Genomic DNA, 18,113 nt, shown 5'->3' on the forward strand with positions numbered 1-18,113 from the left:
CAGTTAAGATCTGTGCCTTTCACTGTATGTCAAGTTTACCTGCAGGAAACAGAGCAGCCGTTGTAATTAATGTGATCTGTTCTCAACATGAATTAGATACTACGAGAGAACCAAATGAAACATAAAATTCTCTACTCTGTGATGGCAGGCTGCCTGTTTTTACAACTTTCATGGAGACACAGAAAGACATCCGTTTGTCTGTCATTCTGTGGCTGCTCTCAGCAGAGACTGTGTCACCAGGTAGCCGAAAATACTTACATCTGGCCCTTTAAGAATAAAACAGCTGCTATGAACATGATTCAAACTGGTATTTTATAATTTTGAGTCAGAAAATGAAATAAATGCTGTCCAAGCATAAAAATTATTACATGTAAATTTCTACATCATTTCCACACACGTTTCAAAAGTTAACATTCTAGTTAGAAACTACCCACTGCCAGGAAATACGCACTTTTAAGTTTCATGCTCAGTTGGGACACGGTCTTGTAACTAAGAGAGTGACCTGAACTGCAAACGGACAGATCTGACTTCATTCTTAGCACGTGTGATATTGGGAAATGCATCTAGGAGGCTCCTGTCAAGCAGAAAGGTTGTGGAAGACAGTGAAGGGGAGAGAGAAAGAATCGGGTTTTGTGGGGTTTTTAAATCATTAAAATCAACTTTTTTCAAAAGTCTTAATATTTTATTTTCTTAATTTTCTTTTTTTGAGGTTTATTCTAATTTTATTTTTTAAAATTTATTTCATTGAAGTATAGTTGATTTACAATGTGCTAATTCCTGCTGTACAGCAATGTGATTCAGTTATACATATATATACATTCTTTTTCATATTCTGTTCCATTATGGTTTATCACAGGATATCAAATATAGTTCCCTGTGCTATACAGTAGGACCTTGTTGTTTATCCCTCTTAATTTCCTATAGTGATTGCGTATACTTTAATGATTTAAAAGAAATAAACATTTTTCCAAAGCGGGAAAAAAGATCATCCTAAAAATAATGTCCCACAAGTGACAAACTGAAGACCATCCCCTTTGCACCTGGTCAGCGCTCTCCCCTCCCCAGAGTTGGTTTCTCCCATTGTCTTGTGACCTGTCTTCTGCTTCCCTCGATTTCCCCCATCTCCCCAATACCTGGCACCACAGGCACACAGCTCCAAGCTCAACGCCGTGAGGAGGCTCCACTAGAGTGTCACGGGGGAAACCAGGTGTCCTCTGCCGCCAGCCTCAAGGTCCAGGAACAGGCCAGCTGTGCTGAGGTGGTGACTTGTCTTTGCCTGAGGAGTCCAGCACCTGTTATTTGTTTTGTTTTCTATTTCTTTGGCTGCGCTGTGTGGCTTGCAGGATCTAAGTTCCACGATGAGGGATTGAACCCGGGCCACAGCAGTGAGTGCGCCAAGTCCTAACCACTGGACCACCAGGAAATGTCACGTCTGCTATTTGAGGTAGCACCTCAGCATTTTGGTTTTTCCTAAACCCGTTTCGATTAAATTTCAAAGGCATCCCCGAGGCCCACGTCAGCACCTGGGGAGCAGCCACATCTACCTGAGCTACACCTGCTATTAACTCAGGAACTGCCATCCCAGCTATGCTCCCAGCCTTGGCCCCAGGAGGGTTAGGTCCTGACCTTCAGGCTGCGTCATTTTTAGTAACACATACCTTTAAAAACAAACAATGGGCACATTCTGCAAATCTGTAGTGCGTCCTGGTGCTGCTAGGAAGAGTACTGGGGCTCCTCCACATTGCGGGGCAGCCAAGCCACACACGAGCAGGGAAAAATGGGCTTCAAACCAGTCAAAGCTCGCCAACCCCAAGAGGCAGGGGTCCGGTAAAGGGGGAGGCTTTTCTGGAGCATACGCAGTCTGTCCTCCCTCACTGCCGCCAGGACAAGTCTGTAAAGCACGGCTCTACTCCTGTCACCACCCCACTCAGGTCCTTCCCCAACAGCCCACTGGCTGCAGCATCAAATCCCAGCTCCCGGGCCTGCCCTACAAGGTCCTATTGGACACAGACCCTGTCTGACACCAGCCTCTTCCTGCCACTGCGCCCACTGGGCCTCACGGCCTGACAGCTCGCTCTTAGGCAGAGGCAGTGCTGCCAACCCTGAGCACCTGGGGTCTCCTCAACGTCCTGCCCACTCCTACGTGGAACCCCTACTGAGACCTCCGACTGTGAAGCGAGATCCCTGGTGCCAGAAGGCCAGTCCTGGCGCCTGCTCCACGGATGTACAGCAGAACCCATCACATTCTATGGAGCCATCCTGAGCCTTGAGCATATGTCTGTGTGTTGTTTATTTGTTCAACAAATGTTTAGGAAGCACCTGCCATGTGCCACACTCTGCTCTCAAAGCTGGGGATTTAGCAGTGAACAAAGTAAACAAAATGGACAAAAATCCCTGGGCTCACAGGGCACGTCTATGCTCCTTAGAAGACTTAAACGTCTGCAGGGGAAAGAGATGTGTATTCTGACTCTTGTCTCTCCGTGTGTAAAATCAGCACGCACTGAATGTTTATGAAGAGTTGCTGTTGAATTCAACCTACTATTGCAGGAAAAAATCATATGTCAACTTTGGAAAAATCATATGCCAACTTTGGAAGAACAGATTTGAAAACGTCTTAAAAGGAAGGCTATTTGGTTCTGTTTTTGTTTTTGTTTTAATCCCCCTCCCTCCCTCCCTTCCTTTCTTGGTTGCGCCGGGTCTTAGTTGCAGCAGGCGGGCTCCTTAGTTGCAGCACGTGAGCTCCTCAGTTGTGGCATGCAAACTCTTAGTTGCAGCATGCATGTGGGGTCTAGTTCCCTGACCAGGGAGCGAACCTGGGCCCCCTGCACTGGGAGTGCAAAGTCTTATCCACTGAGCCACCAGCGAAGTCCCTTGGTTCTGTTTTAAATATTTTATCTAATAATTTGATACACAGAAAGGAAGATATGGCACATATAAGTCATGATGCATCATGATAAAATAAACACCATGATCCCATCCTTCAATTTAAAAACTAGAAAATTACCAATAATTTTGAAACTTCCTGCATTCTCCCCATATACATTACCCTGAAGCAATGTTTATTACAATCCCTTGCTTAAAGAAATTTACCTCATATGTTTCTCCCTAAACACTATTTAGTTTTAATTTTTTCAGCTTAAAAAAATGGTCTTGGGCTTCCCTGGTGGCACAGTGGTTAAGAATCCACCTGTTGGGCTTCCCTGGTGGCACAGTGGTTGAGAGTCTGCCTGCCGATTCAGGGGACACGGGTTCGTGCCCCGGTCCGGGAAGATCCCACATGCCGCAGAGCGGCTGGGCCCGTGAGCCGTGGCCGCTGAGCCTGCACGTCCCGAGCCTGTGCTCCGCGACGGGAGGGGCCCCAGCAGTGAGAGGCCCGCGTACCGGGGGGAGGGGGGGGGAAGACTCCGCCTGCCAATGCATGGGTTTGAGCCCTAGTCCGGGAAGATCCCACATGCCGCGGAGCAACTAAGCCCATGTGCCATAACTACTGAGCCTGCGCTCTAGAGACCGCGAGCCACAACTACTGAAGCCCGTGCGCCTAGAGCCTGTGCTCTGCAACAAGAGAAGCCACAGCAATGAGAAGCCCGCGCACCGCAACAAAGAGTAGCCCCCCTCGCCACGATTAGAGAAAGCCCATGTGCAGCAATGAAGACCCAATGCATCCACAAGTAAATAAATAAATAAGACCTTGTTTAAAAAACAAATGGTCTTAACACTGTGTATGCAGCCTTCTGGGACTTGTTTTTTTTGGCCCGTGACTTGTTTTTGAAACTCAATATATTTCTAAGATTCTCCCAAATTGCTGGATATATCTATAATTCACTCATTCCTAGTACTGGACAAATTCCATTTTGGGAACAGGCCACAACTTGTCAATCCATTCTTCTACTGGAAGATGCCTGGTCATTCCCAGGTTTTGCTATTACTGGGGTCCTCTGAACCTTCTGAGCAATTCCCACCTACAGTTTCTCTAGGGCAGTGCCGGGCACGGGGTGATGCCCTGCCAGCTCAGGTTAGTGCTAAGGGCAGAAGTTGACAGCAAAACTTACCCAACTGTCAAAGCAATAGCAAATAAGCACAGGAGAAGATACTCAACATCTCTACCCATTTGGGAAATGCAACTTCAAACTACAATGAGATACCACTACATATGTATCAGAATGGCTTAAAAAATAACCAGACAACACCCAGTGCTCGTGAGGGTGAACAGTGGCTAGACCCGTACACTGCTGGTGGCACACCAAACGGGGCAGCCACTCTGGAAGAGAGCTGGAAGTTTCCTATAAAGTTAAAGACAGGCTTTCACGTGACCCAGCCATCCCGCTCCTGAGCATTTATTCAAGAGGAACGGGAATTAATGTTCACATGGAAAACCTGTACATGAATATTTATAATCGCTAAACCCAGAAACAACACATATGTCCCTGTGAAAGGATAACAAATTGGAAGGTGAACACAATGGAGCACCACTCGGCAGCAGAAAGGAACGAAGCGTCCATCACACGACGTGGAGGATTCTCAGTAACACTGGGCTGAGTGAGAGAGGCTGGCCGCAGAGGCTAGAAGCTCTATGATTCCATGTACGTGACATTCTTGAAAAGACAGCTATACCTACAGAGAGCAGAACAGTGGATGCTGTGGGCGTGGGGGGTGGGTACGGATGAGCGTGTTCCACAGCCTGAGCAGGGTGATGGTTACACAAATCTCTATGTATTAAAACTCAAGAGAACCGCACATCAAAAAAAAAGGTCAATTTTACTGTATGTTTATTTTAAAAACGTAAAAAGAAAAAAATCTGGGCTTGCATTTTTTTGTTTTGTTTGCAACTTATTCTTCTAGCTAGTCATTTTCATTGTAGTTTACAAAAGTATCAGCCTGTGACACAATGGAAATTAAAACAATAAAATCTGGTCCTTCACCACAAACAGATTAGGAAGAACTGTTGTAGGGTGTGTACCTACAAGTGGAACTTTAGGGTCCCAGAGAAGGGGCAGGCCAACCGCTACCCAGATGACCACACCCCACAATGATGGGCGCCCCCAGCCTTCCCGATTTCCCACCCATCTCTTTTTACTTATCATAAACACAAGTTCATACATTTTTCTATTGTGGTAAAAACTATTAGGACTGACCACCTTAACCACTCCTACGTGTACACTTGGGTAGTGTTACCTATTTGCACATTATCATGCAACAGATCTCTCACTTTTTCTTTTTTTTTGGCCACACTGCACAGCATGCGGGATCTTAGTTCCCTGACCAGGGATTGAGCCCGTGCCCCCTGCAGTGGAAGCGCGGAGTCCTAACCACTGGACTGCCAGGGAATTCCCTCTCACAATTTAATGTAACTGAATATATCAAATCCGTGTGAACGTATTTTTTCTCTTTTTTGTTCAATAACTCCTTCTCCATCCCAAAATCCAAAGCGAATTCTCCTACACTTTATTCTAAAGTTTTGTCACCCACAGGTCATCCGCTCCATCTGGGGGTTAACCTGGGCCCAGCATGAGACACAGACCAGCATCACTCGTCTGAGCAATGCCAGCCCCGAAGTCCCAGACGCCCCCACAGCATGTCCAGTCTTCCCCTGGGACCTGCGGGTGCACTCTAACTTCCACAGGGGAGGATTATGGGTGGTGGTGAGGACTCTCTATCTGGTTCCATTCTCAGAGTACTTTATTCAAAAACCTCCAAAATTACCTGAGGCAGTCTCAAAAATTTTTACAAAAGCTACAAATTCTGTTACTTCTACACACATCATTAAATAATACTTAAAACAATCATATTTTAATACAAGCATCCATTACAAAGACAAGGTGGGTTTAAAAGCAATGAACAGAGACTCCCCTGGCGGTCCAGTGGTTAAGACTTCGCCTTCCAATGCAGAGGGTGTGGGTTCGATCCCTAGTCGGGGAGCTAAGATCCCACACGCCTCGGGGCCATAAAACTAAAACATAAAAAAATAAATAAAATAAAAGTGATGAGCAGGTAATCCCATGAGCCACGCCTCCTGGTGTGCAGACAGGTTTGCCCCCTGTGTCCCCTGGGGACAAGCCGTGGTGGGAAGGCCACACCAGGGTCTCTCACTGTCTCTGGGGATGCCCCTCCGAGATGCAGAGGTTTCCAGGGCTGCCATGGAGGTGCTCCAGCCTCCCCGCCCGCTGCTGGTCATCGCAGGAACGTGGCTGGACAGGCAGCCTTGAAAGCCGCTGTGTTGCCAGGGGTAGGAGGACAGAGTGCCCGGAGTAAAGAAAGTTCCAGGCCACAAGGATAACACATCGTATCGTGGGTAGTCTGAAAGTACAGAAGCTAAGAAAAAGGCTGTTAGGAACCTGGGGAGAGAGAGGCACTACTCTAGGAAGAAAACGTCATCAGAGCAGGGTCCAGGCTCTGTAACGAACGTGGTTTCCACAAGTGGGAATAACGTAAACAATTTATGGATTTTCAGCAATAAACTTACAGACAAGCACCTTTATGTTTACAAAACACCATGTAAATTTCTCTTGACAGTGTAAAAGTAAAAGGACAAATGAAAGTCAGAGGAGGAGAAGGGAAGAAAGGAAGAAAGGCTGACCCCCTCCAGTTAGCGAGAGGACAACGCATGCTGCTGATGGCGCAGGACCAAGTCCTGTCACACAGGGGACAAGGGGTAAGCGCAGCTACGCTGGGACAGGAGGACGGAGACGCTGCTACGTCAGGTCAGGACAGAAGGAACAGGGGATCCGCCAGGTGATGGGTCGGGACACAGCCATGAGGTGCGATTCAGTGACCGTGAGCCAGCACCTCGGGGAGGGGATGGGGTGCAGCCCGGTGCGGGCACGGCTGCATAGCCTCCCACACTTGGGGCCTGGCCCCACAGAAGAAAAACTTCACTGAAAATAAAGATACTAAAGACAAAGTACAACTGGTGTTCCAAAGACAGCTGACCTCTCTCCTTTGAAGGAAGCGTCATTTAAAATCCATGATGAACCTTGGAAAAAGGACATTCAAGAAACAGCTGGGGGCGTGGGGGCTTCCCTGGTGGTCCAGTGGCTAAGACTCCGCGCTCCCAATGCAGGGGACCCAGGTTCAACCCCTGGTCAGGGAACTAGATCCCGCATGCATGCTGCAACTAAGACCCAGAGCAGCCAAATAAATAAATAAATAAATAAATAAATAAATAATAAATACTAGGGGGAAAAAAAAAAGAACCAGCTGGGTCTGGAGCACTTCACCCCCTCAGGAGGGCCAACTCCTACCGGTGCTGGGGACACACTCAGAACACGGTGGAAAACCAGTGGTTTGAATGCATGACTCCGAACTCATTATCTGTTCCAGAAGGAAAAGATTAATACACTGCAGAGTAGAAGGAAACGGCCACCAATGGCCTCCACAGACATATCTGAAGAATTATAAGCAAGAGTCAACAAACATGGAAGGGGTAAAAGGGACGATGCTGAGTCTCACAGTCGTCCGTTCCCTTTACTCCTGACTTAAAATGAATTCCAAACGTAAAGAATTCCTAAATTCTTCAGGAAAATAGAGGAACCCCTAAAGATGCCATCTTTCTTCCTTAATTCTAAGAAAAATAAAAAGCAACAGTGATGCCAAGCCTTAAGACAAAGAGGGAGAATTAGAGTCAAACGGATCCGTGTTTAAGAAGGGCTCCCCGCCAATCATCAAAGCACCAGAGAGAATGGGTCTAAACCCCAGGCAGACGGGCCAGCCTACCAAAGAACAATAACTAAGTAGCACTTTCACCTAACAATAAGCACAATGCTTGGTCACAAAAAGAGCATGTATTCCAGTACTAAAGACACTGAACCCTCGGCCCTCACAGAGGGAGCACGAGGCTGACCAGCAAGGGCTCAGCAGACACCCCCGGGGCAGCTGAAAGGCCCCAGCATGGCCGCACCCTAAGCCCTTCTGAGGCATAAACTGAGCAACTGCCCCAGTACCGGCCGAGCATTCAGTACGGTCTATGGAATTAATTTTATCAGTAGTGACTTATGTCCAGAAACCAAATAAGGATTTTCTTTCATAAACTAATGCTTACATACAGTCAGTCAAAAGGAAAAGGTCAGAAGTTGAGCAAAACAACTCTAACTATGTGTCTGAATACAAGGAGAGTCAAAAAAAACACTGACCATTCTCAAAAGCCTGTGACTCAGAGCGGAGGCTGCCTATGGCCCAATGTGGACGGGAGAGCCCCACTTCCGAGCCGGCCCTCCTGGTCCTGCCTGCCCAGCATCCCTGAGGTGCAAACAACAGGGCGACAGACACTGCCTCTGTGTAAAGCGCGCCTAAAACAAGCTGGAACCCTGACACCAGAACATGACCGACAGACACAGGTGACATTTCCATCATCACAGCACTGGGGCCAACAGGTACTCACCTATGCACAAGGCTGCAGAAAGAGATTCTAGGAAGACCAGTGCTATGGCCAAACATTTCCAGAAAACCTTAACATCTTCTCAAAGCTAAATATGAAACTAGACAGTGGAAGGCAAAAGTATTTCTTATAAAAGTAATGAGCACGGGAGCTTTCTGGGTGTTGGTGTTCTAACCTCACAACCCCTACAACCTCAGGTACTGAAGTCACAGGTACCCTTCAACCCAGGCAGCCACCTGCTGCCCCCGGCCCTCCGCAGACCAGGCCTGCGGATCAGCAGATAGACCGGCGAACCGGAGGTATCTGTATCGTGACAGAAAGGGCGTAACGCTGACTGGCAACCAGGTGCAAGTCCACTCTCGCGAATGTTTACCAGGAAGGATTTCTTACTATCTAGAGACCATCACGACATTCAAATCCTCAACTTTGCATATCACATGAAAATACTTGTGAACAAAGTCACGGTCACACAGGAGCATGTAGGCTAAGAGACCTACTTAATGCTCCTGGGAGAGCCCACAGGCTCAGAGCAGTGCAGTGTGTGACACTGACAACCCAACGACCCGCCGGCTTGGGGGCAGCTCCACCCCCAGGGAGGGGACTGGACACGCCAACTCCAGGATGAGCAGAAGCCTAAGATACACATAGCGAGTCGAAGTTCATCAAACGCAGCAGGTGCAGCCACGACGTCTTCTGTGTCTCCAGCAGGACTGTGTCCCGAAACGCATCCACTGGAAACCGCGCTGCACTGGGACGCCCCAGCCAGGGCTGCCCCACGTGAAAGCCCCTGGGGAGGGGGCCGCCAGGGTTCCCACTGCTGGACTGACTGCCTCTGATGAAGCAATGGACCCTGCAACGATGACCAAAACCCACCATTCTAGTACGAAATCAAGTATGAGCTGCACGCATTACCCCAGGACGAGCCAAGTGTAGAGAGACGCCTGATGTCAGAAGCGTGTCAAGACACACACACTGCACATGCTATCACAGTTGTACTGGTGACAGAACTTAGGATTACTGCTGTAATTTTACCAACATGGTACCTACAACCTAGGGAGTGCTTACCATGTGCAGGCATTTAGGGGCACACATGCTCCGGACCAAGAAGCCTGTGGGGCAGGTGCCCAGTCCAGTGGGTGATGAGAGTGCAGCTCTTCGGCTACCTGGCTGGGCTGGAGCCTGGCTCTGCGACACATGGGCTCAGTGACCTGGGCAGTTACTCAACAGCTTCATCTCCTCTTCGTCCAGTGGGGCTGCAGACAGCCTGGCACAGTGTGATCGAGCCGTGTGAAATGTGGAGAACAGTGCTGGGTACAAGATTTACACGAGCCGTTACTGTTACTGCCTCCAACTTACAGATGAGAAGACTAAGGCCCAGAAACGGGGTCATCTGGAGGCCTCTGTGCCAGGGATCAGCAGGACTGGGATTCAGGTTCACACCTGACTCCAAGTGCTGTACAATTCGACGGATTCTCGGTAACCATGTCACAAAGCGGAGTAATTTTTCCCTGCCCTGAGCACAAATAACTTATTTTCTTGTACTAACCTACAAGCCTTATCTAAATAAGGTACTGTATTAACCCTTTACTGTGTTTTTAAACTAAAATATATACACATACAAAGTTTATAATGGTGAATAAAAGTTATGTAGGTTATCCTTTATTTGACTCTCAGCTTGAACACTAATATTAATTATTGTTGCATACATTTTAGATGTAAAATCCATACTTCACTGATTTGCCTTATTGTCGTTTGCCTTTTAAAAATATAGGAAAAGACCTGTCTTCAAGGCTTTACGGGGCAGGCATCTAATCAGGTAAGGCTGTACCGAGCTGCTACTCACTGAAACACACTCTGCCCCTGTGACCAAAGAGGCGAGCTGTTCGTAAGCTGGATGGTCATTCTGGGGTGAGGAAAGGACAAAGACCCCTGCCCACTCCAGGGAGCAGCAGGGGGGTCTGATGAAGTGACAGGTCTGCCTCACGACACTGCGACTCTGTGAGCAGTTTAAGGAATGCCACAAGTAAAAGGTAGATCACAGACACTTATGAAGGTTTGCACAGCTCCCCCAGAGGAGAGCAGGTCCAAGAGTGCCCCTAACGCCTACGTGCACTGCGGTCCACCAGCCTGAGTGAGGATGAGATGGTGTTAGGAGCTGGCTGGACAGGCTGGCCTACTCGGCCACCAGGACAGCCCCCTCAGATAATGGGTTACAGTTACCCTTGTCACGAATCAATTTTTATAAAAGAAAGGACAGGGGCAGGTGAAACAAGTGTGGGAGTCACGTGGATACTACACACCAGGGAGAAGGATGCTGTTGGTAACAGTCAGTTAGGGTCACCCAACCAGGCAGGATGATGCAAGAGAAAACGTCACCAACAGAAACAGCATTTTAAGAGGTAAATTCCGTGTTGTCATTTTAAGGTGTGTGACAGCATTACTTGTGCTTATTCTTCAATACCACACTTTCATACCAGAGAAAATATGTGAATCGCACTTTCCTTATCCACACGATTGGATAACAGCTACCTTGCACGGCTGTCCTGGGGATTACGGCAGATGCGTATTTAGCAACCCTGGCCTGCTCGCAAGCAGACTGCTTCAGAGGGTTTGCCGTAGGGGGAGGGGAGGCATCCTCTAAGTGAATTTTAGAAGAAAACAAACTGTTTCCAACAGACAACTATGCTTCGACAAGTTAAGAAATACTTCATAGACAATCCTTAAATTGTAGACGTTCTAGTTTCACCTCAAAATGAAACTGGGCCATTAAATTGCGTTAAAATATTTCAGCTTTACTTGTGATGAGCCTCATGATTCAAAGTATCAGGTAAATACAGTCCAGTAAAAATTGTTACCCAGAATACAACTTCTTTTTCAATTAAAAAAAAAAAAAAAAACCAGATGTGGCCTGGTTTCACGCATCTTAAAAAGCCTATTTATCACTAAATTATCACTCTTTATTTCTTAACTTACTTAAAATTCTTATTTTAAAGGACACAGCAAAATTTATTGCAACTGGCTGAAAAAAATCTCACATTTTATTATCAAACCCTACAGCAGTAGCTAAATTAGCAGCAAAATATAAAGTGTTAAAATCCTGTGTAGGTGAAGAAGAAAAGACACACACCGCCGGAGGAAATATAAATTTAGCAATATATGGCAAAAATAATAAAGTCTGTATTCTCTGACCTAGAATGTTTCATTATTTATTTTAGAGAAACCCTCTCACAATTAAAGACACTCCTTTTCAGTCAAGGAAGATTCACTGAGACCACCTAACTACAAACCAAACATCTGCTGTGCTGCTAATCCCTTCCAATAACAGAAGGAAAAAACTAAAAGCCAGGCAGTGGCACATGCTCCCTCTGCAGAGCCCGGTCCAGCTCAGTCGGGGCTGTGACGCGGAGCCTATGGTCTTGGACCCCCAGCGCCCGAATTCATTACCTCTGAAGCACCACAGGGCCAGACAGTACAGGATAACTCAGTTCTGATGGCTTCACTATAACACATTTCACTCCACGCAGTGAAAAGAACAGAGATGAAGGGCAGAGAGAGCTCTCTAAGAAAGGGGCTGGCCATCCCAGAGATAGCCAGGGCGGGGCTCAGCCGGCAGGGTAGCAAGTCAGCATTCCAATCCTCTGACTTCCAGGCTTGCAACTTTATAACCAACTGGCACAGAATTCCTCAGAACACAGCAATGGAGACGCCAAATGACTGCACATTTCACCGCGTACACCGCCATGTTTTCTGGTGTTACATGTTCAGTGTAGAGAAATTAAAAGCACAATAAAATTATAAGTAATTCGGAGCTTCCCTGGTGGTGCAGTGGTTAAGAATCCGCCTGCCAATGCAGGGGACACAGGCTCGATCCCTGGCCCGGGAAGATCCCACATGCCGTGGAGCAACTAAGCCTGTGCACCACAACTACTGAGCCTGCGCTCACAACTACTGAAGCCCATGCGCCTAGAGCCCGTGCTCTGCAATGAGAGAAGCCATGACAATGAGAAGCCCACGCACTGCAAAGAAGAGTAGCCTCAGCTCACTGCAACCAGAGAAAGCCTGCGCACAGCAATGAAGACCCAATACAGCCAAAAATAAAAAAATATATATTAAATTATAAGTAACTCATGATGATGAACGAGGTTCATTTACACTTATACATTCTAGAAATATTCACTGATCACTCACAATGTATCACAAAATTTGAAAATATTAGTCGGGTTTAATGTCAGGAAAAAAAGACTACGGTTTCTGCCACAGAACTAAGTTCTAAAAACCAGTGATGTAGATACACCTACAATGGAGTATGATTTTGGAGGGAAGTGGACCTTCGATGTATACGGACAACCCTTGAAAAGCAAACCACTTACGAAGGCATTTTCAGTGACACCCACTGAATGCATGGTCTCACTACACACTCTCTCTTTGGAGAATGAGATTCTGTACTTCTTTTCTGCAATTTCAATGTGAGCTACCAATATGTTTGCAAAACTCTTAGAATTTAAAACAACTCTTACCTGCTAAAGACCAAAACCTATTAAATGTCTGCAAGTACTAATAACCAAGAGAACATACCATTTCACCCATACAACGGCCTCTAACAAAATTAATGCAAAGACAACGAAAGACAAAAATCAAAAGTAAGAATTGTTTGGTGATCTAATCCTTAAATCCTCTGGGTTGAATTTCGAGTGACCAATAACAGGCTGCTGTTAATCCTCTTCAGGGGATGTCACTACCTGAGCACTGGCCTTGCTATCAGCACAGTAAAAGCATTAACAGTTCTCTCATTTTTTTTTTTTTTTTTTTTTTTTGGCTGCACCGCGCGGCATGTGGGATCTTAGATCCCCCGACCAGGGATCAAACCCACGCCCCCTGCACTGGAAGCTTGGAGTTTTAACCACTGGGGCACCAGGGAAGTCCCAACAGTTCCTTCTCTTAAATGAGGGATAGCATTTTCATAAAATATGACTACTGTCATTTTTCAGCATCTTTGTCACTTAAACTTAGGAAGCAGTTGATGACATACCTTCCCACTTACCATCTCCTGTACTCCCCCAACAGGCAGTAAGGGCAGGTACCATGACCCTCATCTTAGTGGGGCCCCATCATGTGAGCCCGAGTCTCGTCCTCTCTCAGGAAGGAAAGTCTAGTACAGATTCTGCTGACACACAGACAGGGAAGGACTGTGACAGAGCAGGAGATGAGTCTGCAGCTGAAGAATGCTCTGATCTGACCGTCCAATAAGAACATAAAAACAAGCCCCATTTGGGGAGCACTGCAGTTTTAACTACTGCATGGGGAGCACCGTCAAGAGTCAACAGTCTCCTGTCCACCTCCTGGGCAAGAGCGGGCCGTCACCTTCCACAGCTGTCCCCTGAAGACACAGGGTCTGTTTCCTTACTGGAAAACTGGCTGCCCTCTGGCTGAGATATATGGTTTGCCTACAGCACTGTATGCTCCAAACCTGGTACAAAGTACTTTATAAAAGAGTAAAGAAATTTTTCAAGGATGATTATATCTGTGTCTATCATGCCATTTTGGGGCTTCCCTGGCGGTCCAGTGGGTAAGACTCTAGGCCTCCACTGCAGGGAGCCCAGGGTTCAATCCCTAGTTGGGGAGCTAAGATCCCACATGCTGTGCAGTGTGGCCAAAAAAAAAAGAAAAAGAATCATTTGTAAATCAATTATACCCCAATAAAAATGTTTTTAAAAAATCATGCTCATTTTATTTCCTGACTTTAAAAGCAAAGTCCCACCTTAAATAAAATTCCACCTCGTCTCCTTACTCCAGCCTCCCAGCCTCAATTTTAGTCATTCATCCCACACCTACTGAGCATCTTCTCCAGCCCAGAACCAAGGCAAGCACGTCACACCTGGGCTCTGAGATGCACGGTCAGCAGCAGCCTGCTAGGGATTCTGCCTGGTGGTGTCAGGTCGGTCAGCACAGGAACCAGTGCAGAGGCCTGGCCTCAAGTTCCAGGTCTGAGACTGAGCAAAAAGCACACGTCTCCAGGGTAGCTCAGCACTGAGCACAGAGCCATCCTTCCTCCACGAGTGAGGGGGACTCAAGAACACAAAGGGCCAAGAAACATGCAGTATCTGTTCAGTCCCAGCACCACGTTAATACAATGAAAAACCAAGAACATAAATTCACTCTGAGTGAAGGTTCTGGAAATGACTTGAGTCCTTCAGTCACACATCAGGATTCAGAGCAGGCCTCAGAACAGCTCACTTTCACGTGGTTCCCACAGATTACTCCACCTCACCCGTTTAATCGACAAATGTCAGGACTTCCCAAGTGGTCCAGTGGTTCAGAATCGGTCTTGCAATGCAGGGGATGCCGGTTCGATCCCTGGTCAGGGAACTAAGATCCCACGTGCCGCGGGGCAACTAAGCCTGCGTGCCACAACCAGAGACCGCGTGTGCCGCAACTACAGAGCCCACGCGCTCTGGAGCCTGCGCGCCACAACTAGAGAGAACACGGAACACCACAACGAAGAGCCTGCATGCCGCAACTGAGACCCGATGCAGCCAACAAACAAACAAATAAATAAATTTATAAACAAAACATAACAAATGTCACTGAGTATTTAGGACTAGCATGTGGGTTTTACTTTCTGGGGGGTTAATCAAAGACAAAATTTCTAAAAGCATTATTACCAGTGGTAGATCTAACAAAAAACTTTTTATTTTGCACTAACTATATACTAAAAGTTGCAAAAAGATTTACAGGGAGATCCTAGTACCTTTCTGATCTTCCTCTTAACTGGCTGTCCTTTCCCAAAGGGGAGGTGACTTGCCACACACCTCCCTCAGAACCCAGCCACAGTACTCAGTACTCAGCCACAATGACTTTCCAGTGACACGGTCGCTGTATTGCAGAGCTGCTACTACAATCATCACTTCCATTCATTCCACCAGTATTTCCTGGACACGCAGTACGTGCCAGCCACCGTTCTTTGCACAAAACAGCCTCCCTGTGGACTTCACCTCACAGTAAAACATTAAGTATAATAAATATATTAAACAGGACATTAGAAGAATGAAGTGCTGTGGGAAAACTAAGCAGGAAAGGGAGACAGGAAACAGGAAGTGGCGAGCTGAAATTCCAGGTAAAGCAGTAAGGGAAGTCCTGCCCTCCCGGAGCCTAAGGGTGAGGGCGCCAGTGATCTGGGTAGAGCCAGGGACGGAGCACAGGAGTCTGTTAAGAGCCTGGCAAAGAGGCCACTGTGGCGAGGGGCCCGCAGAGTGAGTCAGGGAGCCAGGGATAGGGAGACTGGTCACAGAGGATGGGGGTGGCCTGACAGGCATCCCTGCCCGGCAAGGGTCCCCATCCGAGGCCACACTGGTTCCGTAGCTGAGATCCCCCAGCAAGGCCTTGTCTCCTCCACGTGCCTCTCTAGTGTCTGCTCACCGGGACAACCCCTGGCTGCTCTGACTTCACCAGGGCCAAGGGGGCCAGGCATGGGGGTCCTGCAACACGTGTGCCTCTCAGAGCCCCGTGCTGCTGGAAGCACCTGCCACTCAGCCCCTGGCTTGGCCACGTGCCATCAGAGATGCCCCAAGTCCCGCAACCCTGACACAGGTGGAAGGAGAGCTGCACGCTCTCAGGAAGTTTCTGAAAGCCCGTAAGTCCTGCCTCACAATTTCATCTCTCAAAGTCTGACAGGCACCTCGATCCTGAAACTCAGCACCACGTTTAACAAGAGAGAAGCAAATAAACGAACACAAAATCTCAGAAGCTTTGACTAGAGTTCTGCCTTCAGGCAACCAGATTTAAGACGGGGCAGTATAACTGTCGATGTCAGCAAGGTAGTTTTTAAACAGACAACTAGTAAGGACAAAGGTGTCCAGGACAGCACCTCTCAGTCCATGACCCCTATCACACCTAAACCTGAAAACCAAAACAGAAACTTTTGCTTCTTTTCCTGCATAGCAAAACAGAGCGAATTTTGAGAACTCATCTCTTAGGCACATGAAAAAGCGAGTCCCTGATCCAGCCGCTCAACACAAACAAGTTCGAACCCACGGGAATGAGTTCCTAACCCTCTCTCGGTAAGACTACAACACAAGGCACTGCTTCAGATGTCCTCGCGAGCAGAGAAAACATTTTTTTCTTACAAACCAGATGATTGTCACCCGCGAGATTAACCTACAGCGCGTCAAGGAACAAAGCTAAATTCCGCGAGCTATAAGCGTAATGACCCAGGCACAGGTTACGTGGCTGCTGGACCGGCGGCGCCCCTCTTTTCAGCCCACAGGACCGCAAAGACCCTCCCCGGGGCGGGGGCGCCCCGCGCAGACCCCGGCCCCCGAGCGCGAGCTGCGCTGGGGTGGGGGGTGGGGGCCCTGGCTGCCGCACGTCGGGTCTCTGGCCGCCCCCAAGCGCGGGCCCGGTGGCCCGACCGCGGCGCACGGCCTGGGCCTTCCCGCCGCTCCTCCGGCCGCGCCGCCGCCCCCGGTCCCGAGGGGGGAGGGAAGGGGGAGGGAGGGTCGTCGCCATTTCCGCCTCCTGGCGCGCGGCCCCGCCACCCCGCGCCGTGCCACCCTGCACCCCCTCACCCCACCCCCCGTCACCCTCACCTCGCGCCCCGCCCCCGCCTCCTCATTCCGCTCTCGTCACCCCGAACCCCCGCCCGCCCGCCCGGCCTGACGCGAGGCCACCGGCCCGCCGCGAGCTCACCTGTCCGCCTGCCCGCCCGCCCGCCGGCTCCGCTCCTCCCTGCGCGGCGCTGCTGGGCAGCCGGCCGACGCGCTCCTCAGCCGGGGCTGCGCCTCGGGACTCGGCGGCGGCGGCGGCGGCGGCGGCGGCAGCGGAGACGGCGATGGGGGCAGTGGCAGAGGGCGCGGGAGCAGCACCGGCAGAGGCGGCGGGGGCGCGCACGCTCACGCACGCTCACGCACGCACCCGCACCGGCGCGCGCGCTCCCGGGAGGACGTGGGCGCCGGCGGGTCGGAGCCGCGGGAGGGGCAGGCCGAGCGTGCGCCCAAAGGGCTGGGCGAAGGCTCCGCCCACTGGTGGGGCGGAGCCCCGAGTGACAGCCCACGGGCGGGGCCCCGGGAGCTGCGGGCGGAGCTCGCACCGCGGAGTCGGAAGCGTCCACCGCCCCGCAGGGGAGGGGCCGAGCGCGGGGGCGGGGCCGAGCGCGGGGGCGGGGCCTGTTCATCAGAGCGTCAGGTGCTCTCCGGTGGGCCGGCAGGTGCTGCGGCCAGCCGCCCTGAAGAGGTGCGGGGACTTGTCTTGCAGCTGAGTTTGCCCCGCGCTTTACGTTAAGATTGAGAACGCATAATTGTTCTCGTCAAAGAACGGGAGAGGGAGCTGGTGGGAGATGACCAGGAGGCCGGCGGCCCCTGAGCCACTGTTTGGGACTGACGTTTGCTCATCCGTGCAGCGCAGAGATGCGACTTCCTGCCTTCCTGCCCAATCACCGAAGTGCCGCCGCCATTGTCCGGGCCCTCCCAGAACCACCTACAAACAATGTCTTGAAAGGGCAGTTGAAGCAACTTCCACTCACTTCCCTCCCTGTGCAGGTACGACCACTGCTCTTCTCACTGACCCCCTGAGGGAGGGGAGACCTGCTCGTTACCCTTCCCTATCACTTCTTATGACAGAAACAGTTCTACCATTTACTGAGTGCCTGCTCTGTGCCTGGTACACCGGTGTGTGCTAGTTTTCATCCTAGAAGCCATCCAACAGATTTTCTGGCCAGCCTCCCCACTTCCATGCTTGCCCACTGGCC

At 49.5% G+C, this 18,113-nt stretch overlaps 1 protein-coding gene across 3 annotated transcripts in view; it reads right to left on the bottom strand.

Moving 5' to 3' along the window:
* The window catches only part of DNAJC5 (DnaJ heat shock protein family (Hsp40) member C5), a 30,934-nt gene extending 13,713 nt beyond the window's left edge, over positions 1 to 17,221 (bottom strand). The window contains exon 1 of one of the 3 annotated variants that reach the window (XR_009535242.1): positions 17,057 to 17,221. The gene's annotated coding sequence lies outside the window, so the exon portion shown is untranslated. Of the gene's footprint in view, positions 1 to 451; positions 575 to 17,056 lie in introns of those variants that run through there. The other 2 variants (XM_060122999.1, XM_060123000.1) reach the window with 2 other exon arrangements.
* Between the last annotated feature and the right edge of the window lie 892 nt (positions 17,222 to 18,113).

This window comes from Lagenorhynchus albirostris, chromosome 15 (assembly GCF_949774975.1).
Source record: "Lagenorhynchus albirostris chromosome 15, mLagAlb1.1, whole genome shotgun sequence".
Lineage (NCBI taxonomy): Eukaryota > Metazoa > Chordata > Mammalia > Artiodactyla > Delphinidae > Lagenorhynchus > Lagenorhynchus albirostris.